Source organism: Felis catus, chromosome D1, assembly GCF_018350175.1.
Source record: "Felis catus isolate Fca126 chromosome D1, F.catus_Fca126_mat1.0, whole genome shotgun sequence".
NCBI classification, from domain to species: domain Eukaryota; kingdom Metazoa; phylum Chordata; class Mammalia; order Carnivora; family Felidae; genus Felis; species Felis catus.
In genome coordinates this window covers 67393375-67417511 of record NC_058377.1, presented here as the reverse complement: position 1 = coordinate 67417511, position 24137 = coordinate 67393375, and the positions used below count along the sequence as shown (strand labels likewise).

The 24137-nt window shown below is 42.5% G+C and overlaps 1 long non-coding RNA gene across 1 annotated transcript; it reads right to left on the bottom strand.

Annotated features, from left to right (window-relative positions):
- Positions 1 to 3960: 3960 nt before the first annotated feature.
- LOC123380277 lies at positions 3961 to 16843 on the bottom strand. Its single transcript, XR_006585801.1, has 2 exons — positions 16687 to 16843; positions 3961 to 5091 (listed from the first exon to the last, which is right to left on the bottom strand). It is a non-coding gene; the product is annotated as an uncharacterized LOC123380277 (long non-coding RNA).
- Between the last annotated feature and the right edge of the window lie 7294 nt (positions 16844 to 24137).

Here is a 24137-nt window from a genome sequence, read left to right as displayed (position 1 = left end):
TGGCCCCTTTCTCCTGTGAGTCCTCATTACCGCCTTCACACCTCAAACTCTGCCCCACCCCGCTCCCCAGGGCTGCCTCCTCCGCCCTGCTGGGGACCTTCTCCCCACAACTCTGCCTCCCCAGCTCCCTCCAGTTGGCCAAAAAAAAAAAAAAAGATAGTATTACTATTGCCAGGCCAGGGGCTCCCACCCACCCCTTCTGCTGTCCTCAGACAAACCGCACAAGTCCTGGAGGGGAGCCGAAGGGGCCAGGTGACATCTGGAAGGCACCCAAGTGAGAGGCAGAGGGGCCTCCTGCTCCCACCCCGCCAGCTGCAGAACAGTTCCTAAACACCCTCATCTTTTCCCTGCGGCCTCACCCAGTCCTCGGGGGTCTAACTGGCTTGCAGAGGTGGGGGAATTTCCTGCTACCCCTGGCCAGGCCCCTCTCTGACGGTTGGAGGCTGGAGTGGTGCACCCAGCTCCTGACTCAGACCTGGAGTCCCTCCACCCCCACCCGGGAGCACTGCAGGCACTCACTGAAAGGCTCAGAAGTTCATTGAATTCATGACTGTTCCTGCCCTGGCCTCCTCCCTGCCTGCAGCCTTGGAATCTTTGCTCCAGGGGCAGAAGCTGTCAGGGGGATTCCAAACTGGCGTAGGGTGATGGTGGGGCCCAGAGCTGGGCTAGGGAGTGATCCAGCTGTGGGGGAAGAGGAGAGCCCTTAGAGCAGGTACCCCAAAACCTTCAAGCAGTTCACCTGGTTCCTTTCTTCAATAAACACTTAACTGAGAGCCTGAGATCTGCCACCTCCTGGGTATCAGAGATAAGAAAACATTGCTTCTGCCCTTTAGGGCTGGTGGGAGAGAAAAACAAGTAAGCAGCAAATAAATTGCAATCATTGAAACGGATAATTATGGAAGGAGCCATTTATTGAGCACACATTAAATGTTGTAAACTGGTCTAAGCATCTTATTTTATTTCAATCCTCATCTGTTCAAAAGCTATTATTATCCTCATTTTATGGAGGAGGAATCAGGATCAGTTAACTACACAGCTAAGGAGTAGTGGAGCTAGGAGAAGTAAACTGCCAAATTGACTCCAAATTACTGCCTCCTACTGAAAAAGTTAACACGGGTAAACAGTCACCTTTGGGTAAACTCATTGTGGGTGGGGCACAAGTGGGCAAAACAGAACTGAAGGCTTCAAAGAGAAGATGAAGCCTGCTTGGTGTTTGAAGGATGATTAGGATCCCCCCTGATAACCAGAAACAAAGGCAGTCCAAGCCAAGGAATGGTGTATGCAATCTCCTTTGACTTGTGTAAATTTTTCCTTTGATGAAATTTTTTAAATCTGAAATAATTTCTGGTCACTCACTACAAATTGTAAATAACTTAATATTTAATTCAGAAATTCCCTTAGGATCCCAACATGATTGAGCTCCTTAAAAAAATGCCAATTAGGGGCGCCTGGGTGGCACAGTCGGTTAAGCGTCCGACTTCAGCCAGGTCACGATCTCGCGGTCCGTGAGTTCGAGCCCCGCGTCGGGCTCTGGGCTGATGGCTCAGAGCCTGGAGCCTGTTTCCCATTCTGTGTCTCCCTCTCTCTCTGCCCCTCCCCGTTCATGCTCTGTCTCTCTCTGTCCCAAAAATAAATAAACGTTGAAAAAAAAATTTTTTAATAAAAAAAATGCCAATTAGTATTTAACAGTAATATTAAAGTCAACTTAAAATTTTTTAACGTTTGTTTATTTTTGAGAGAGAGACAGACAGACAGACAGAGTAGGGGAGGGGCAGAGAGAGAAGAAGACACAGAATCTGAAGCAGGCTTCAGGCTCTGAGCTGTCAGCACAGAGCCCAACAAGGGGCTTGAACTCATGAACTGAGATCGTGGCCTGAGTCAAAGTCAAATGCTTAACCAACTGAGCGACCCAGGCGTCTATTTTTATTTTTTTTTATTTTTTTAATATATGTTTATTTTTGAGAGAGACAGTAAAGTCAACTTTAAAGAGGAAAAAACAAAACATCCATCCTAACATGGCTTTTTAGTTGCTTTTGTTTCCTGCCAATTCTTATCAGTAAATGCATGAACACTTTGCAGTATGGACACTCTATTAGTTTGCTCCATTCGTGTGGCCAACCCAATGTTAGAGTCCTTGAGGGGATTTATAAATGTTCTCTAAGTGGCAGTTTTAGCATTGGTAAAACTTCTCTAGTCACTTTTTTAATGTAAGAGTATCTAATATCTCTATGGAAGTCATTCATTTCCTGCTTTACAAAGAAGACCCGTGCAGCATATGTGTATCTGCTTCGGGGAACTGTCCTCACAGTGGATGCTGAGTCCTTAGCTGGTGACCAAGGCCCAGGCCTCCTTCCCAAATGAATCTTTCTGTGTGTGTGTGTGAAAGTTTATTTATTTATTGGGGGGGGGGGGTAGGGAGAGAGGGAGAAAGACTACCCCAAGCAGGCTCTGCACCATCAGCACAGAGCCCAATGCGGGGTTAGAACCCACAAACTGTGAGATCATGACCCAAGTGGAAACCAAAAGTTGGATGCTCAACTGACTGAGACCTCCAAGTGCCCCCCAAATGAATCTTTTGTTCCCCAAACTTCTAGTGTCAAGCAGCCACGCCAACCCAACATTCTTAAAACGTGCCAAGTACACGGTCATCTCCAGGTCTTTGCTCTTCCCCTTCCCCTTGCTTCCAGCATCTCTCTTCTTTCTGCTTTCCTCAGATTCTGTAGGATCCAAATGAAGTCCCACGTTGTCAATAAAGCTTTTTCTGAATCCTCGGAGATTTTTCCTGCCTCTGAACCCCTCCAGTTCTAACAATCAATACCACTCCTTGCTTTGTACTGCTGTATCACATACAGGCATGCTCCATCTCCTAGATTTGAGGATCTCAAAGTCAAGGACTACATCCTATTTCTCCTCCTCAGCCTTCTGCTCACAGCTGACACTTAGCCAGTGTGTGTGGATTATAATGACACTAGTCACATGTGGTACAAAACACTAGCATTTCTGGCCATAAGAGAAGAGCATGGACTCAGAAGTCAGACTGAGCCAGATTTGAATCCTAGTGCTTCCATTGACAAATGACGTGACCTTGGAAAAATCCTCTGAACCTCTCTGAGCCTTAGTTTCCTCATCTGTAAAATGGGAGCAATAAAAGAGTTATTGGGAGAGTCTAATAAGGTAAGGCTTAATGCAACATAAAAAGTGCTTACTGCATGGGAATGCAAGCTGGTGCAGCCACTCTGGAAAACAGTATGGAGGTTCCTCAAAAGCTAAAAACAGAACTACCCTACGACCCGGTAATTGCACTACTAGGCATTTATCCATGGGATACAGGTGTGCTATTTCGAAGGGAAGCATGCACCCCCATGTTTATAGCAGCACTTTCAACAATAGCTAAAGTATGGAAAGAGCCCAAATGTCCATGGATGTCCAATGGATAAAGAAGATGTGGTATATTTATATAGAATGAAGTATAACTCGGCAATCAAAAAGAATGAAATCTTGCCATTTGCAACTACATGGATGGAACTAGAGGGTGTTATGCTAAGTGAAATTAGTCAGAGAAAGACAAAAACCATGACTTCACTTATATGAGGACTTTAAGAGACAAAACAGGTGAACATAAGGGAAGGGAATATATATATTCCCCAAAATAATATAAAAACAGGGAGGGGGACAAAACAGAAGAAACTCTTAAATATGGAGGACAAACTGAGGGTTACGGGAGGGGTCGTGGGAGGGGGGATGGGCTAAATGGGTAAAGGGGCACTAAGGAGTCTACTCCTGAAATCATAGTTGCACTATATGCTAACTAATTTGGATGTCAATTTTAAAAAATAAAAAATAAAACAAGTTAAATAAAAAAAAGTGCTTACTGCATAATAAGAACTGAATACATAGTTGATGCTGTTATCTTTTCGGTATTACTAACAAGGAAAAATAACAGGAGATTTCAGTTTGCCATAGATCTAAAAGAGCATTAGTTTAATAAAAGTGATAATCTACCAACATAATAAAGTTACCCATGAAAGAATTTCACATTCAAAACGAGTGACTGCTGAATGGCTCTGGGGACTTTGCGGCTGAGTGGAATTCCATAGCCCTGGGACGTCACTACCCAGGGCCTGATGTCTGTGACCCCTGCTCAGAGTTACCGAGGACATACTAATTTTTTTATTCTGTTTAGTTTTGAGAGAAGGAGAGAGCCAGGGAGGGGCAGAGAAAGGGAGATACAGAATCCGAAGCAGGCTCTCGGCTCTGAGCTGTCCACACAGAGCCCGATGCGGGGCTCGAACCCACGAACCGTGAGACCATGACCCGAGCCGAAGTCAGACTCTTTCCCAACTGAGCCACACAGGTGCCCTAAGGATATACTAATTGGAACAGTCATGACATTGTTTCCAGATTTCTGAATGACCTGCCAGGCTAGCTCATTCTCCTAGAATGTTGGAAGGGGGAGCAATTCTGTGGCTGGCCCACCTGCCCTCCTTCTATGCACAAGGAAGCAGCAGCCGTCAGGGAGTCACCTGGCAGATGAGCGGCAGAGCCAGAATTCTGAACCCCAATATCCCAACCTCCAGCTGAGAGTCCAGGGTTCTCCACATCATGCTGATGCCTTGGAGAAAGAGCCACTCTGGGATCACCAGGGGCACGGGGATTTGATCTCGAAGTGTGTTGACTCCCATGAGCTCCCCTGAGTGGCTGTGATTATAGACTACAGGTAGTGTGTGACTTGTTCAGAAGCTTTTAAATGTAAAACAATTCTGTTGCTCAAAGTTTTGACCTCCTCCAGTGAGTGCTACCTAAATTCCCATTTTCTGATAGTGAGATTAATTCATGCACAAAGATGCTAAACAGCAATTGTAACATACATCTTCTCAAGTGCTCGTGCTGTTGGAATCCAGCCTCTGTGCTGTAACCCCACTGCCTTAAAAGGCAGCTCTGGGGAATATCTGAGCCCCCAAACTTCCTGGGGTTATATGCGGAGACACTTCTGTGTGTGGAAGCAAAGAACGGGAGAGAGCCTGTATAGAAGGACGAGCTGCCAGCACACTGTGGGCCCAGATACGTGACCTCTCATTACTGCGGATTCTCCTAGGAGGAAAGCAAAGAAGAAAAATAAATGTTTGTTGAGTGAATGACTGATTACCAAAGATGGAATTCAGTAATTACCCACAGCCCCATCAGTCATTTCTGAGCAAGTAAAATTTCACACGTGGAGTCTTCACCCACCTGGCTTCTAGGGCAGCGCTTGGCTCCTGTGTCAATGTTCTGGCGCTTTCTCAGATGACAAACTGTAGGAGTTCCTAGCATGTAGAACTTGTAATAAAATTTGCCCAGTGGTGCATCTTGCCTGAATCAAATTTAACGGTCACAAAGTTTCCATAAAGGCGCTTGGCAGGGAGGGTCTAACCCTGCTGAGCAGAAACATGCCTTGATTGATGAAGAAGCCCCGTCAAATTTGAGACCCAGACTAGACCCAGCTGAAGCTCTCTTCTGTCTCTCATCTTCTATGAAATCAGCCATCACTCATTTTGAGAATCAAGCAGCTCTGCCTCCGGCTCGCTGTCACTTTACCACAAGCTCAGCCCTGACCTCATCCCCACACATGTGACCTCACAGCCTCTCTCTCATGATTCATGGCCCCCATACGTGACAGAATAATCCTGAGTGCTATCCCCAGCTGACACAGCAGGGTTCAGAATCCACAATGCCACCTCCTTTAGAAACAGTGATCTGTACTGTTCCTCCCAAGCTAACTCTCTGAGTCTATTGCTTTACATCTATAGATGCAGAGAGTCCCAGCTGGGCCCATTTGTTGAACACTTACTATGTGCCAACATTTTACAGGCATTATCTTATTTTCCTGATAGCCAAATGAGGGAGATTTTATTATACCCCTTTTATATGTGTGGAAACGGAAGCTCCAAGATCACATAACTGGTCTGAGGTCATGCAACTAACAGGTGGCAGAGCTAGGATGAGTGCCCTGATGTGTCTGGCTCCAAATCCCAAGCTTGAACCCTCTGTGCTCTACAGTGGCCTCTGTCACATCGTCTTTCATTGCTCAAGTACAGCATTGTGCACCCATGCATGAAGACTAGGCAGGCAGAACTGGAGGCAGCTGGAACTGGTCCTAGCCTAGCCTCATCCATCCATCTGTTCATCTATCCAGCAGATGTTGGTAACCACTGTGTGTGGGGGTGGCGGGGTGGGGGCAGGTGCTGCAGCAAAAATAAATAGCACAGAAGTCTTGCCCTTAGATGAGGACTTCAAAGACAAACAAGGACTTCTTTTGGACATTGCTCAGCCTGTGGCCCATGTGTGTTCACTTTTACCTCCAGAGGTCATCTTTGCCAGGAGCTTAGGGTTGGGTCAAGTTGGCTCTTGAGATCTTGATCACGTGAAGTACAGAGCACAGGGCCAAGTGTCACTGTTGTTGATCCCATGCCAGATCTTTATCTCAGGGGAACTCAAATAGTGGAGTCATCCAAAACCTCTCCTTTCCACCTGTCTGGAATTGCTTTTTGGCTACACCCTTGAATGACTCACTAGTAGCAATATTTCTGGAGCCCTTACACCTCAAGTGAAAGTATTTGGTGTTTCCTCAGTTACTGGCTTTACCTGACACAGAAGGACTGGAAAGCCCTGGAGAAGTTCTGCTCAATGCACCCTAACAGCCCCTAACACTCACATACTGGTTTTTTTTTTCAAGTTTATTTATTTATTTTGAGAGGGGGTAGGGACAGAGAGAGAGGGAGAGAGAGAATCCAAGCAGGCTCCGTGCTGTCAGCACAGAGCCTGATGCAGGCTTGATCTCACAAACTGCGAGATAATGACCTGAGCCAAGACCAAGAGTTGGTTAACCTACTTAGCCACCCAAGTGCCCCAACACTCCCGTACTGTTGATATTTCCTTCCTTCTCATGGCAAACCAATAAGATTAGACAATTGTGATTCATTCTTACGCTTAAGTCACATCAAGTCTGTGTGCACCCTTCCAGAAGACTGTACTTCTTACAACAAATGGAACATGAAATGGGTTTAAGGTTTCTGTAATAATTTCTCTGTGTCCAGAAATTATATTCACTTGTACTTTAAGTTACTCTTGCTAAGGATAGAGAAAGCTTGCACATTGGGACTGCCTTCCTCAAACAGAGGAACACTCCAGTTTCTTCCCCAGGGGAGGTAACCCAAGAAGCTTGATGGAACTCTCAGGATTTGGCCAAGAGCTGCAGACAAATGACTTCTGTCTTCACCCACTCAGACCAAGTGGGTCATTCCAACTACAGGGTGCAAAATCATTGTGTTCTTGTGCAAAGTAGCAATATACTACTGATATTTCCTTCACTCATCTAGCAGCTATGAAAAGAAAATTGCATGTGGTAATACCATCTTTTTGGCGAACAAATCTAAAAGTTATCCTAAGGAATTAACTGAAGCTATATATAGAGATGTCCATCACTATATTTATACAAAAGGGGGAAAAAAGGTAGGGAATGTGTATAAGTAAATCATGGTACATCCACTGGAGGAATACCAAGCAGTCATTAAAAACCATGTAAAATGATTTGTAGGGGCACCTGGCTGGCTCAGTCAAAAGATCATTAGATTCTTGATCTTGGGGTTGTGAGTGCAAACCCCATGTGGGGTGTAGAGATTACTTAAATAAATTAAAACTTAAGAAAACATGTATAATTATATCTATGGTAAAATGTTTATTACATATTGTTAAATGTAAAAGATTTCATAGAATGCATGGCATTATCCCAATTTTGCACATGAGGGAGGTTTATGGCATATATACAAGGGAAAAAAGATGACAAGATTATTTCTGGGTTTTTCTTGATTCTCCAATTTTTCTGCCAGAATATGTATTTTTTTCTTGTCATTTTAAGTAAAAAAAAAGTTCCTATTTTAAAAAAAGATAAATAGTAAGAACTTGGGAAGACAGAGTCTTTATAATTGAATACTAATAGAGCTTTAAGCTTGCTAATGGTTAAGAAATGGAAAGTTTTCATGTTTCATGGTAATTATTAGATAAATGTTTATCTTCTAAAGAACACTTTTCTTTGTACTTGCAGTGACCTTGTCAGTTGAGCCTCTATAGCACGAAGAAAATATTTTTATACTGTAAACCATTCTAAGGGGTAAAAAGAGGGAGGATGATTTGGAAGTACTGTTTGTACTGAGTTCCAGTTGTTTTCACTACACAGGGTACATTTAACTTCTGGCAACTACACCCTGATTTTCCTCTCTGGAACCATCCCCACCCTCACTCTCATGAGGTCCATGTACAAAGGGCATGGTGACATATCCCTCATTCCAGAGATGGGCATTAACTCAGGCTCCATCAGTTACAGCATCACAGTCCCCAGACCATAGTGATTGCTAAGGGACAGACTTTAACCTAATCACACCCTATGAAATCCAATTAGATTTTTGTGGGGCTGCTAAGAGAGAAAAACACATGATCTTTTCCACTGTATTTAAATCTGGGAGGACAAAAAGCTGACACTGCCAGAGCCTTCTTTTCACCACTTAGAGCCTGAAGATGAAGCCAATATAGGAAAAATGAGTAACAAGAAATAGAGTAAAATTTAGAACTGACATTGAACTCCTGGATCAAACTATACCTGAAGTTCTGTCTGTCTTTATACTTTTTAGTTGCATAAATCAGTAAATCCGCCCCCTCCTTTTTTTTCGCTTAAGCCAGGTTGGGTTTAGTTTTCTATTAATTGCATCCAAAAGAGTCCTAAATGATATGCCCTCAAGTTCTAAATCTCACAGGGATGCAGGATGGTCAAACACACCTTGGAGAAATTATAAATCTCCTACAGAGGCTGAAAACCACCCCATGAGAGTAATTAAGGGAAGCCATGATAAAGAAAGTCTTATTACTCCTATACATAAATCTCAGACCAGAAATCTTCTCTTTTTTTTTACTTTAATCATCCTCTTTGACTGCATAATTACACTCCCAAATAATAACTCCTCCCTCAGAGTGTCATTATGAAAAATAAATGAGGATAAAAATATATTAAAATGCTTAGCACCATGTCTGACAGCCAGAGGGGTCCCAACAAATTTTAGTTTCCTTCCAATATTATTGTCAAGAAACAAAATGCATGCAAACAAGATGCCTATAAATTATCAAGACCTCAGCTGTCCAAAATAATGTTCTTTGGGCCTCCTTTGAATTGAAAGATAGATATATTTGCAAGAAAACCTCCCCAGAGCAATGATACTGCTGTATTTACAGATGATGGACCAAAGTGTATGCCTTATGAGAAGCACCTCATGGTGGGTACTTTTGGGGGACGGTTGTAGCAATAGGAGAACTGACTCTGGACAGTTTGTCACGTGGAAAGCAGGAAGGGCCTACTAAGGACTACGCACAGTGATGTGTTTGATATGCTGACTGAGAACACAAGGAGCATGAAAATAGGAGTTTTTTTCCTCCAAGTCTTCCGGTCATTAGGGAAGCTCCCAGTCCTGTTCTCATGCCAGGTTTATGGTAAGGCTGCCCTCCCATATCCCCTTGAAAGCAGGGTGTGTTCTGATTTGCTTTGGAAAATGAAATATGAGCAGAAGTGGCTTGTATCTGTTGAGATGGAAGCTTAAGAACCACGGTTTGCTAGGTCCCCTTCTACCTGATGAGATGATTCTAAAAGCAAGTTTTGAGATTGTACCTCCGTCAGCCTGAGTCACCTTGTGTCTATAATGAACAAAACTCCCCTGCTGAACTGCACTGGATATGGATCATGAGTTAGAAATAGATTTTTAGGGGGGGACCTGGGTGGCTCAGTCGGTTAAGCATCTGACTTCGGCTCAGGTCATGAAATCGCAGTTTGTGGGTTTGAGCCCTGTGTCGGGCTCTCTGCTGTCAGTGTAGAGCCTGCTTTAGATTCTCTGTCTCCCTCTCTCTCTCTGCCCCTCCCCTACTCACACGCTCTCTCTCTCTCTCTCTCTCTCTCTCAAAAATAAACATTTTTTTTTTTTAAAAAAAAGGGATGTTCGTTGATGTACTAGTTACTCCAGGGGTAAAAAATTGGAAATGATATAAATGTCCTACAATAGGAAGCTAGTTATATAAAACATGGTAAATGCATATATGGACTGCTGTGCAGCCATGAAGAACAATGAAGTCAATCCACATTTTTTAATACAAATGTATCCATGATGTATTATTTGTAAAAGGCAGGGTAAAATAGCATATAGTGTATTTCTGTTTTCATAAATATATATATTTGCAATACCGAACAAGCTACTAAGTGTGACTAATGACTATCATTCTATAATAGGCTACAGTTGATTTTCACTTTCTTTTTTTTCCGAGTGCCTGATTCTTTTCTTTTCTTTTCTTTTCTTTTTCACAATAAACATACGCTATTACTTTTGTAATCAGAAAAGGTAATGAAGCCGTTTATTCTAAAACTGGAGGGAGATAAGTGAGAAGAGGTAGAGGCAGAAAGAGTCCGAGAGACAGAGGGACCAAGAGACTCATCAGCCATCCACAGCGGAGGTTGTAAATCATGGCGGAGGAGCCTGGGAAACACCCCAAGTTCTGCCGAGGAGAGTTATGTTTAAAATGATTGTAACCAAGCAATGCCAAAAGCTGATCAACTGTATTAGGCCCCGAGAAAAGACATTTTGTAAAGGTTGTTCAGCATGGAGTGCAGAAAAATAAAAGTGAAGCAGCCAAAATGTGTCACTGTGTCTAGAACTGCTCTATCCAATAGGACAGGCTATCCAATAGCCACATGTAGCTATTGAGTATCTAGAGTGAAGTTAATCCAAACTGAGATGCACTGTAGGTGTAATAGAAACACTGGACTTCAAAGACTCAGTATGAAAAAAAGAATGTAAACTCTCTCAATAATTTTAACATAGGTTTTGTGTTGAAATAATATTTCAGGGGCGCCTGGGTGGCTCAGTCGGTTAAGCGGCCGGCTTCGGCTCAGGTCATGATCTCACAGTTCGTGAGTTCGAGCCCCGCGTCAGGTTCTGTGCTGACAGCTCAGAGCCTGGAGCCCGCTTCGGATTCTGTGTCTCCCTCTCTCTGACCCTCCCCCGTTCATGCTCTGTCTCTCTCTGTCTCAAAAATAAATAAACGTTAAAAAAAAATTTTTTTTAAGAAATAATATTTCAGACATATTGGGTTAAACAAAACAGATTATTGGATTAGCTTCACCTGTTGCTTTTTATTTTTTTAACGTGGCTACTAGAAAACTTAAAAGTCTGTATGTGGCTCACATTTCATTTTCATTGGACTGTGCTAGTCTAATTTATTGTCCAGAGGAAACATTGTCAGCTCTTGTTTATTTCACCCAGACCAATTCATCTACAATTCATATTTATCAAATGTACAATGTTGGACATCTGACAGAGTGGTTTTCAAAACTGTTTTTTAAAAGCTGGACTTTTTTTTGTTTTCTATTTGCCCAATTTGGAGCACCTTCAGTGTATTTAAGCAAATTTATGTAAGGCTACTTCTGTCTCAATTTTAAGCTAAAATACTAATGAGAAGGTGAGACTATTTGGAGAAAGTTAGCTATATTCAGAAAAAGGGAAAGTTACTCCCTGTGATTAGGAAAACAACATAGCATTTCACAGCTTTCTGTCACCTCTTTTATTTTTTTTCAGTGAAGAGGGAAAAAAAGGCAGGTGGTTCAGTGCAGAGAATTCAGAAGTGCAAATCAGGCCCTTCCTCTGGGTAAAATTTAAACAGGTAGTCAGAGCCTATCCATAGATTCCATACCAACATAAATTCCAGATGGATTAAAGAGATACTCTTTAAACTATAAGAAAAACTAGAAGGATATTAAATGTACTATGTAGTTAACCATTGAGACGAGAGGATTTTTTAAAAAGCAAAGAAGGAAAAAAGGAATGTACAGACTAGACCATGTACAAATTTAAAACCTCTGGGCATAAAGTATAGAAATAAGAGACAAGAGAAAATATTTAGAACAAATATCACAAACATTAAATAAATGTTTTAAATGTATAGATATTAGACAAATGGGTTAAAAATACTTTGAACCCCAAAAGTAAAAGGCCTGAATCAATAATTCATCCATCAACAAAGAATTATAACCAGTAACTAAGCCCATGAAAAAATATTCACTCTCTCTTGTAAACAAATGAATGAAAATTAAAACAAAAGTAAGTTATCTATTCCACCTATCTGACTGGCAAAGATATTATCATGGTTGTTGTTTTGTTTGGTGTGGTGAGAATGTAGTGAAATGGCTACTCACATTGATCTGATGGTTCTGAAAATTTGTGTAAACCCTTTGAAAAATATTTGCTGTAAGAAGACTGATAAAGCAATTTCACATCTGGGAATCTATTCCAAGGAAGAACAAAAATACTTGTCATAGAGTTGTTTGTAATATTTAAATAAATTTTTTAGGGGCGCCTGGGTGGCGCAGTCGGTTAAGCGTCCGACTTCAGCCAGGTCACGATCTCGCGGTCCATGAGTGCGAGCCCCGCGTCAGGCTCTGGGCTGATGGCTCGGAGCCTGGAGCCTGTTTCCGATGCTGTGTCTCCCTCTCTCTCTGCCCCTCCCCCGTTCATGCTCTGTTTCTCTCTGTCCCAAAAATAAATTAAAAAACGTTGAAAAAAAAATTTAAATAAATTTTTTAAAAAAGCTTAGTTTCCAAAAAACAAGGAAAGGCTTAAGTAAAATGAGATATTTGCTCAATAAAATATTATATAGTCAATAAAAATATTTGCTCAGACTATGCACTAACATGGAAAATAGGCTATGATACAATGTTTAGTGAAAAACAGAATTTCAAATTATATACACAGTAGGGCTAGAACTGTAAAAACTGTTCATTTTAATTTTTTTATTTTTATTTTTATTTTTTAAACGTTTTATTTATTTTTGAGACAGAGAGAGACAGAGCACCAGCAGGGGAGGGGCAGAGAGAGAGGGAGACACAGAATCCGAAGCAGGCTCCAGGCTCCGAGCCGTTAGCACAGACCCCGATGCGGGGCTCGAACTCATGAACTGTGAGATCATGACCTGAGCTGAAGTCGGCCACTTAACCGACTGAGCCACCCAGGTGCCCCGAAACTGTTCATTTTTAAAAAGATAGAAGGAAATGTTCATTGTGTTTACCTTCCAGTAGGCAAACCATGAGTTGTATTTTTCTCTGTTCTGTTTTCCTATATTTATTAATGCCTTATGAATGGGTATTATTAGGCTGAATAGTGTGAGTATTGTAGACTCTCCAAAGATGTCCATGTCCTAATCCCTAGAACCTGCGAATATGTATCTTGCATGATAAAAGGGACTTTGCAGATGTGATTAAAGATCTCAAGACATGGGGATTATGCTGGATGATCTGGCCCAATGTACCCACAAGGGTCCCTCTGAGAGGAAGGCAGGAGGGTCAGAGGAAGGAGGCAATGTGATGACAGAAGCAGTAGTGGGCACAGAGATTTGAAAAGTCTGCATTCAAAGATGGAGGAAGCGGCCATGAGTCAGAGAAAGCAGGCAGCCTCTAGATCCTGGAAAAGGCAAGGAAACTGATTTTCCCCTAGAGTCTCCAGAAGAAACACAGAGCTGCTAACACCTTGATTTTAGGACTTCTGATCTCCAGAACTGTAAGATAATACATTTGTGTTGTCTTGAGTTGCAGCAGTTAGTTACAGCAGCAACGGGAAATGAACACAAATATATACTTTTTTTTTTAATGCTTATTTATTTTTGAGAAAGAGAGACAGACAGAGTATGAGTAGGGGAGAGGCAGAGAGAGACTGAAACAGAATGGGAAGCAGGCTCTAGGCTCTGAGCTGTCAGCACAGAGCCTGATGCAGGGCTCAAACCCATGACCTGAGCCGAAGTGAGTTGTTTAACGGACTGAGCCACCCAGGTGCCCCATACCATTTTGACAGTGGAAACAAACTTCATTTGGTTACAAGAAGCTTTAAAAATAATGTGTGGGTTAATATTTGTAGTGCAGTATGAGTTCATCATTTAGATGTCACAAAATCTAAAAGCAATCAAGCTTAATATGTTTCTGATGAATGTGTCTCCTCTCTTCATTCTCCCTGTCAACACAGAAATGCCTCACTACAGAGCCATAAACAGTGGATTTGGGGTAATTTGCTCAATAACGAAACCTAGTACACAAATATCTGAGAGGCAGACAACCAGCAGCAGGAAAGAGGAGCTTTAAAAAAAAAAAGGATAAAGCCGATGAATCATAAAGAAAACACCCCCTGAGTTGAGCAACTCCAGACTTATGCAAATTCAAGATTGCACAAAATTTTCCAAAAGGCACATACTACAGTTTTAAAGAAATAGCAAAGTATAAGATAGCCACGGGGCAATGGAAATATAGTGCAACTATTACTATATCATCACTTGCTTTCAGCCCATTCAGTCCAGTCTCTCATCCCATTCTGGGCTCCTGGTCTGATTTCAGCCCTGCTCCTGCTGCTTTGGTCTTAGTGTTTTAATCACCTGGACCCTTCTGGCTCCTGGCCATCCGCTCTCCCTCTGACATCCCTTCACTCTGTCACTCTAGATTTACTCTACCCATTTTCTCGATTGGGCACTATTTCTGGTCTTAACTAGCTCACGTCTGAAGACCCAGCCTCCAGTCTTGGGCTCTAGGAGACGAAGGTGTGAGGAGGTAGACAACCTTAGACCAGTGGGCAAAATATCTTTGAAATGAAGGTAGAAGAGAAAGAAGGAAGGAGAGGAGGAGGGAGGGTGGGGAGTGTGGGAGGGAGAGAGAAGAAAGAGAAAAGAGAGGGGACAGAATTGTACAACATAAAACAGTCACTGGTCACCTTAGGGGAAAAATATTCAGAAAGCTGCGAAAACCATTCCATCGTACATGAGATGGTTTGGCAAATATTAATTTTAGGTAAATGGCCCCTTAGCTGACTCGGCTTACGGGTGAACTGGTTTTAGTGAGTTGGCCTATTTTCCAAGCATACCCGAGCCCACGCTCATGTGTATACCACATGGAAGGTGTAGCATATCCTGAAAGTGGAGAAAAGTGCCTCTGGCCATCGTAGTGTGGAGACAGTCTGCTCAGATCCCCTAATTATCTGGTTCTGTCTGCACTCATCAGGCAGCCTTCTCATTATAATTTGGCTTCCCATGTAGATTTCCTACTGGGAGAGAACAGGCTGACCTGTAAGCGGGAGTATTCCGGTCCCACTGGCAGTTACTCTGCATGGAAATTTAATCAATCAGCATTATCTTGGGACTTTGATTTGCATGTCCATTCTCCAGAGTCTAAAAAATCTTACTGCACTTAAAGTTATGTTAGTGTCTTAGTTAAGGCCTTTTGGGTTGCGATTCAGTGAAACCCACTCTACCTAGCATTAACACACTGTGGGGATTTGTTATAAGCTGGTAACGATGTCCAGAACTCAAGGACAGAAAGGGCAGTTAGGACCAGGACCAGAGAGCAATCAGGACAGATGCTTCTGCCCTCGCCCTGGGCGTACATCTCACACTCCCACGATTGTTCCCCTTCCTTCTCACACTCTGTGGCAGCACGGACGCTCATTTCTATTTCTCTCTTCACACCTGCCTCATTTTCCTCTCTCTGCATATAGATCAGCTATCTCTGCTTCTCAGCCATGCAGCTGAAGTAGGCTACTTCTCACCTGCTTCAGTGCCAGCAGCCCAGAGAGACACACATCTGTGAACCCCAATTCTAAATTCCCACAAGGAGAATATGGTTTGCCCAGTTTGGGTCAGGTATCCACCCTGATCAAATTCACTCTCGTTGGGGATTGGGAGACTGCTGGGAGCGGGAAGCCAGGATCATGCCCAACTCCATGAAATTGAGAACCATTTTCTGAAGGAGAAGGAAGATTAGGGAGAGGGCAAGCATCCCCCAAATTGCCACCGGTCTGCATACTCTGAGAGAGTCAGAAGTGTTTCAGGATTCAGAGTTTTTTATATTCTAGAATATGTTTGTGTACGTCACATACCACATCCCCTGCAGAGTCGAAAGCAGCTTCCTATAATCAAGTACATCAATATTTTTATAATGAAAACATGAATATTCATACAAAATAAGAAATAAGGATTGGGGCGCCTGGGTGGCTCAGTTGATTGAGTGTCCGACTCTTGGTTTCGGCTCAGGTTGTGATCTTATAGCGAGGGATCGAGGCCTGAGCCGGGAACTGTGCTGACAGCGAGGAGCCTGTTTGGGATTCTCTCTCACTCCCTCTCTACTCCTCCCCTGCCCCCACGTGCACTCTCTCTCTTTATCTCTCTCTCTCTCTCTCTCTCTCATCTCGATAAATAAAAATATATTTCTTAAAAAAAGAAATAAGGATTATAAATAGCCTCTCATGAGTTCAAACCAGGTTTTGCCTCAAAAGGAACTATAAAAATGCTTTTGGTTTTCAGAGCTTCTGGATTTCAAAATTGCAGACGATAGATTTAGATTGCACTACTTTGGGCTTAAAAAGCTGAGAAGCAGACTGTGAGGTATCCAGGCACTTCCTCCAAGAGGTTCCCTAGGTCACTGCTCCTCCAACCTGGGACCTTTTGGAAATGCTCCTTCTTAGGCCCCATCTCAGATATACAGAATCAGCATTTGCATTTTAAAGAGATGCGCAGGGTCTTAATCTGTTCAGGCTGCTATCACAAAATATTATAGACTAGGCAACTTAAAAACAACAGAAATTTATTTCTCACCGTTCCGGAGGCTTGGGAATCCAGGATGAAGGCATCAGCAGATCAGGTGTTTGGTAAGGGCCCGCTTCCTGGCTCCTAGTCTTTTCAGTGTCCTCACTGCCAAAAAAGAGTTAATGGAGTTCTGCGAGGTCTTTTGGATAAGGTCATCACTCTCATTCATGAGGACTCCACCCTCATGGCCTATGCACCTCCCACAGGCCCCACTTCCTAATACCATCATGTTGGAGGTTAGAATTTCAACATATGGATTGGGGGTGGGGGGGGCCTCAACATTCTGTCTATATATAGCACCCAGGTAGTTTGTGTGCATAGTGAAGTTTGAGAAGCTTTGCTCTACTTGGCAGTCAGCCTCCCCAAATCCCCAGTCTGCATTTGTGCACGTGAACTGCAACACACATTTGTATAATCATCCCTTCTTGTGTGTGTGTGTGTGTGTGTGTGTGTGTGTGTGTGTGTTTGACAAGAGCTCCATAGAAAAATGTGGATTCATTTTCACAGTTAACAAACCATAACTTTTACAATAACAAAGAGCTCCAAGTCTGTGCCATACCACTCACCACTCTGCTCGACAGATGCACGGTCTCTCTCGCATCACTTAATGAACACTTCTTCCTGCACTCGTATTTAAGCTTGTGCACCTGGGTAGAAGCTTCTTTTTATGAAACTATATCAGAGAATATTTGTATAATCCTTCATGAAAGTGGATCCAATATGCTAGAAAGCAGCTAGAGCTATAATTAAGAAATTATTCAATAAAGAATACAAGCAAGTGAAACACAGAGCAGTAGCCACAGTATTAGTCCTTTTTCCCTCTTGCATAAAGAATAGAATTTTCTAGATGGACACACAATACACAGCCCACACCCAGAATGCTTTGCAATATGGCAATGGCCTTTTGACTTAACACCTTTTACCCTGCACCCTGTTGTTTTGGAATTCATAAGGACAGTAAGAAAGGAGTAAATAGAGTTTTCTCAAACAATAAGACGTATTCATTGAATTCACTTTTAGGTTCTTTGGGAGTAGAAGAAACCTCCAAATTCCAAAGAAAATATAAAAGTTATGAGCACAGAAGAACCTCTCAGGCTATAACTGCTTCCTGCCTGCCAGAAACACCAAGAAGAAAATCATTCAAAGAACCAACTTGTGATATTGGGAGCTTTTAGGAAAACTCAATCGTAGTAGAGAACACTCTGAGAATCTGCTAAAAGTAAGTGATCCTTTAGCAAACTACTATCAATAAGGGGTAACTGACTGGGCAACAAAAGCAGAAGTATTCCACGGGATGCTTGTCTACCCCGAGTCTCCCACTGTACAGTGTGTTTTTCCCCCACCACATGTCTGTCACGGCTTCCATTAGTTTTTTCAAGGGAGTCTGTGACCCCATAAAGGGTAAGCATTAGTCTTCTGGTAATTCTAAACTATTTATATTCCCCACACCTTTTTTGTGCTTAGACCACTTCCTCTGCTGAGCTTGATGTCTCTCTCTCTCTCTCTCTCTTTTAAAGTAATCTCTATACCCAACACGGGGCTCCAACTCACAACCCTGAGATGAGGAGTCACGTGCTCTACCAACTGAGCCAGCCAGGCGCCCCAAGATTTCTTTGATAAACTCACATTTCCCATGTGCCAGGTGGTGGGAAAACCACACTGCACAAGCTGAGAGGGCTCCTCTCACTGTTTGGCATCCGGCTTTTGCTCACCCTTCAAGTCTTTGCTCAGGCCTCAGCTCCTCCTGGAAAACTAAGATATGCCCTTCATTTTTGACCTCTTGACACCTACTTCTTATCTCTGCAATTTTATGGTGAAAGTATCTGTTTATGTGTCTTCTTTCCCACTGTAAGCAACACGTGGGCTCAAGCTAACTTTGTGCTCTCTGATGCACAGCTCTTGGTGCACAATATGGGTTCAATATGCATTTGTTGAACTGAAAAAGAAAGAAAGAAAGAAAGAAAGAAAGAAAAAGAAAGAAAGAAAAGAAAGAAAGAAAGAAAGTTTAGGATTGATTTTCTTTCCACGAAATGGAAACAAATGGTCCATTCCCTACTGATTTCCTGAGACTACTAGAGAAGACGCCATAGGATAGAGATTATTATGAGACTTTGTTCAGAATCAAAATGAATTTCATAGTTAGATAATTTATCCTTCTACTAATCTCTAAGACCTGAGTCAACAGGAAAAATGCTAAGGATGATGGCACTGCTAAATAAATATGAGCAGCTGCAAAATAAGTTTTATTCTTGGGACCTGGTTTTGGAAAAGGACCCAAATTGCATATTTTCACATGATACAGATCAGGAGTGGAGGCTTGGATTCTGCAGAATGTGTCCCTCCAGCTCTGTGGAGCAAGACTTTTGGGGGCATGACCTCTACTTCCCTTTACTTCTAACCTCCGGAACATGATCCTTCACAGCAGATGGCAATGTTCTTTGAAGGCATGATGCGGTAAGCCTTCAAACATAATCAAGGTGCTTTTCCGTTTTGCATTGTCTTGTACTCCATTTCTTCCCAGTGGCAATTGTGCATCGCCACAGGAAGATTAGGAATGTCACAGCTTAAATACAAAGAGAAGACTCCAAAATGGGTTGATTAAATACTTCCGTAGCAATAGCTATGAAAAAAAGTACTGTGCCAAAGCTAAGCCTTTTGACAGAAAAAGGGAGAAAGAGAAATGGCTGAAATTCAAAGGACAAACCTATAAGAGAATAGGGCACGATGCCTGTCCGTTAAAAAAAAAAAAAAAAAAAAAAAAATTGGCCACCCTACCAAAATTGTTAACCAAATACAATGAAGCCTTTAAAATTAATTTCCAGTTTACGAAAAATGTAAGAGCTCTGTTAAAAGAAATTAAATGACACCACAAGAAAGTGATCAGGTAAGTCAGAAGGTGAGACATACTACATGACAACTGGCCTGGCTCCCCGAGTGTCAATGTGATTTTTAAAAAACGGGGAGGATTATTTTAGAATAAGAGATTAAAATCCATAACAACTAAATGCAATGCACAAACTCTGATTGGATCCTGGATCTAAAGTATCAATTCAAAAATTCATAATGGAGGGGTGTCTAGGTGGCTCAGTCGGTTAAGCGTCTGACTCAACTTCAGCTCAGGTCATGATCTCATGGTTCATGAGTTCAAGCCCTGCATCGGGCTCTGTGCTGACAGCATGGAGCCTGCTTGAGATTCTCTCTTTCCCTCCCTCTCCCTCTCTCTCTCTCTGCCCCACCTCTGCTCACGCTTTCACTCTCTCTCAAAATAAATAAGTAAACACTTTTTTTTAAATCCATATTGGGGACAATGGGGAAAATTAAATATGTAATTCAAATTAGATTATATTAGCAAATTATTAATTTCTTAGATGTGATCATGGTATTTTATGTAGAAGAATATCCTTATTCTTAGGAGATGCAAACTAAATACTGAAGTGTTAGGAGGGAAAAGTCTGCAATTTACTTTGAAGTATTTCATATATAAGATGTTCTATATAAGTAAATATGACAAATGTTACAATTGCTTTAATTCAAGATAGAGTGCATGCAAGTGTCACAGTTCTGTTCTTTCAACTCTTCTGTATGTTTGAAGATTTATGTAATAAGCAGTTCTTAAAAATAACTTGAAAAGAGAACAGATGAAGATCACCAGATTCCCTTAACATTGTACTTGCCATGGGTGGGAGGGCAGGGGCCTGAGAAGGGAAGTCAGTAAAGCTTCCAGAACTGAAGGGGCCACTGGAAGATGAGAGTCAGCCTCAAGAGACTGCCTCACCTGGGCCCAAGAGAGCACTGTCAGTGGGAGCTCAGCCAATGCCCAGAATTTAGCCAATATTTGTCTATGCTGATGAGCCCCTTCTGCTGCCGACATTGTCCCCAAGTGAAGGCATCCCATCACCAGTTACCTCCATGTAGCCATGCATGGTCCAACAGCAACAATGCCCACCCATGTCTCAACATTTTTCTTAGCACAAGAGACCTACCTAATGAGAAAAATCCTATTTACAATGCTTAAGGACACCCATAAGCCCTACCAAAGGGAAGATGGGGATCTGAATAGGTCCTAGCCTCCAGTGCCTGTACTTGAATAGGATTGAATGGAATCATTTCAACAAGAGTAGTTAATGTTGGCAAGGATGCAGAGAAGGAGGAACCCTTTTACATTGCTAGTGGGAATGCTAACTGGTACAGCCACTCTGGAAAACAGTATGGAAGTTCCTCAAAAAATTAAAAATAGAACTATTCTGCGATCCAGCAATTGCACCAGTAGGTATTTATCCAAACAATACAGGTGAGCTGTTTCAAAGGGACATATGCACCCCAATGTTTATAGCAGCACTATCAACAATAGCCAAAGTATGGAAAGAGCCCAAATGTCCATTGACAGATGAATGAATAAAGAAGATATGGTATATAAATGCAGTGGAGGATTACTCAGCAGTCAAAAAGACTGAAATCTTGCCATTTGCAACAACATGGATGGAACTAGAGTGTATTCTAAGTGAAATTAGTCAGAGAAAGACAAATATCATATGACTTCACTCATATGAGGAATTTAGGATACACAACAGAAGGGAAGGGAAGGGAAATAAAACTAATATGAAAACAGGGAGGGGGACAAAACCTAACAGACTCTTAACTATGGAGAACAAACTGAGGGTTGCTGGAGAGGTTGTTGGGGTGGAGGGATGGACTAAATGGGCAAGGGGCATTAAGGAGGACACTTGTTGGGATGAGCATTGGGTGTTATATGCAGAGGATGAATCGCTAGAATCTACTCTTGATATCATTATTGCAGTATATGCTAACTAACTCGGATGTAAATTTAAAAAAATAAATATTAAAAAAAAAGAGTAGTTAATACCCACCTGCATGACATGTAGAAATACCCAAACATGTTCCTGCAGGAAACTAACAGAGAATGGCTCAAAACAAAACAAAAACTTGTCATTTCTGAGCAAACACCCCTTCAGATCCTAGCATTCCAGAACAATGATAAATGACGCATTGGAAGAAATAGAAATTGCTGATAGTGCAGCCACTCAGAAACAGAGACTGGTTTAGCAAACTTCGTCGCAGAAAAGTTATATCCCATAGGCTTCACGGCTCGCTTGCCTCCTGTTTTCTCAATGTGTTCTTGTGTTCTGAAAATGTGACTAAATCCAAAAAACAGACTATAATAATGATGATTTCATCTATTCTCAAAGTCCCTGAGTTTCATAAACAAGCCAAAAGCAAGAGGTATACCTTCCCTATGTATTGGCAATTTGTAAGTTCTGCTTGAAACATTTTAAATGAAATGACATTAACAAATTAGTAATTAGAATAAACCACATTATAGTTGTGTCATTAATAAATCAAAACATATAGGGCCACCTGGGTGGCTCAGTCGGTTAAGCATCCAACTTCAGCTCAGGTCATGATCCTGCAGTTTGTGAGTTTGAGCCCTGCGTTGGACTCTGTGCTGACAGCTCGAGGTCTGGAGCCTGCATCAGATTCTTTGTCTCCTTCTCTCTCTGCCCCTCCCCTGCTCACACTCTGTCTGTCTCTCACACAAAAATATATAGACATTTAAAAAATAATAATAAATAAGTAAATCAAAACATATATAACCCGCAGGTTGCTGACACACACCAGCCAATAGGTATCACTACCATCACGGTCATATTAATAGCTGAATCTCATTGGCCCGGCCTCTAATCCAGCGTGTCAAGAATTACAGCCTCTTACAGGGGTGCCTGGGTTGTGCAGTCGTTAAGCGTCCGACTTCAGCCAGGTCACGATCTCGCGGTCCATGAGTTCGAGCCCCGCGTCAGGCTCTGGGCTGATGGCTCAGAGCCTGGAGCCTGTTTCCGATTCTGTGTCTCTCTCTCTCTCTGCCCCTCCCCCGTTCATGCTCTGTCTCTCTCTGTCCCAAAAATAAATAAACGTTGAAAAAAAAAATTTTTTTTTAAATAAAAAAAAAAAGAATTACAGCCTCTTACAAAGTTCTCCTCCAGGACTTTACAGGAGTCTCCAAGGGACTTGACATCTGAACGTGAATCAGCTCAGGCTTCCCCATGCTGCTGGCCTTTATCCATACAAACCAAGCTGTTGATGTGCCCTCTACATCAACAAGCCTGAGATCTGGGATTCCTGCTTGCTTCACATCATCTCAGTGACTAAAACGCCCACCACTGTCACTGCACTGAGTCTGCTGAGCTGGATGGAGACCCTCTCCCCGACACCAGATTCCTGAGCCACTGATGCTCGTGACGGTGCTACACTAGTCACCAGTCACTGTCATACGGAAGAGGAGAATGGCCCCCCGTCATCCTGCTATAACATCCTTGGCAGGTTTGCATTGGACCCCAAAGTATTACAGAGTTTAATGGTTTTCTAATTTTTATATGTGGCCTTTCCTCCTGGGGTGCTCAGAGGTCTCGATGCTGCTCCCCTCAGGTGCTGGGTGTGGCTCACCATGCCAGCCTACCTGTTCCCTTTCAGTGAATTTTCCCCAAAGGGTCCAAATCCCTTTCCTAAAAACTGGCTTTGGTCAGAACCCTCAGACCATCAGCTGTGACACTGATGTTTGACCCCCATTTGTGGACAGGGTTTAAGTCTTCTTCCTCAGGACTCCTCCAGTTCCCAGGTAAGTCATCAGTTACAAATAAACAGTCGGGGAAGAAGAGTGTTGCCCAACAACACTTACCAAATATTGCACACTCGCTCAGCTGCTGGCCAACTGAGATTGATACAGATACACAAAGTATTTTATTTCTTATTTACAAACATGACTTTCCAGTTATAAACAGCATCTACAAACTTTGTACAGCTACAACAGCACAAAGAAGTGGATATATCCATTCAGACTCCCTCCCCCCAATTTATAATAAGTTCTGGCAAAATTGTTGGGTTTAAAAAAAAAATACCCGATTGCTTAAAACTTTCTGGGAATTGTATCTCTGAAAAGAAGCAGACGTGGATGATCCTTGAAAGAGATGCTAAGTGAAACAAGCCACACACAAGCTTGGAACGCTGAAAAAAGTTCTGGAGATGGATGGTAGCAGCAGCTGACAAGGACTTAATGCCACTACACTGTACCCCTAAAGCACTTATGGAGCACTTCAGAAAAAAAAGGCAGGAGGTGTGTGGGGTGGGGGGGGGGGCGCTACAAAGGTGTTGTGAACGGCGTTAAGGAGTTGGTCCAGCTTGGGGAAGCCAGAGAGAAAAGGTTTGCCTGGGATCCTAAAGAAGCACCACCCGCTGACAAGACTAGGTTGAGTGTGAAGAAAACTGGAGAGAAGAGACACTTCTTGGGGGGGTGGGAGGGACATGGTATACAGGAATAATGACCTCTCTCAGAAATGTAGCACTTTAGTTTTCAAAGCGTTTCCACACGTGATCTAACTTAATGTCATAACAGGCCTGGGAAGCGGTGGGTTGGGGTTTAGACGCCAGGGCTCCCGAGGGGGAAGCCA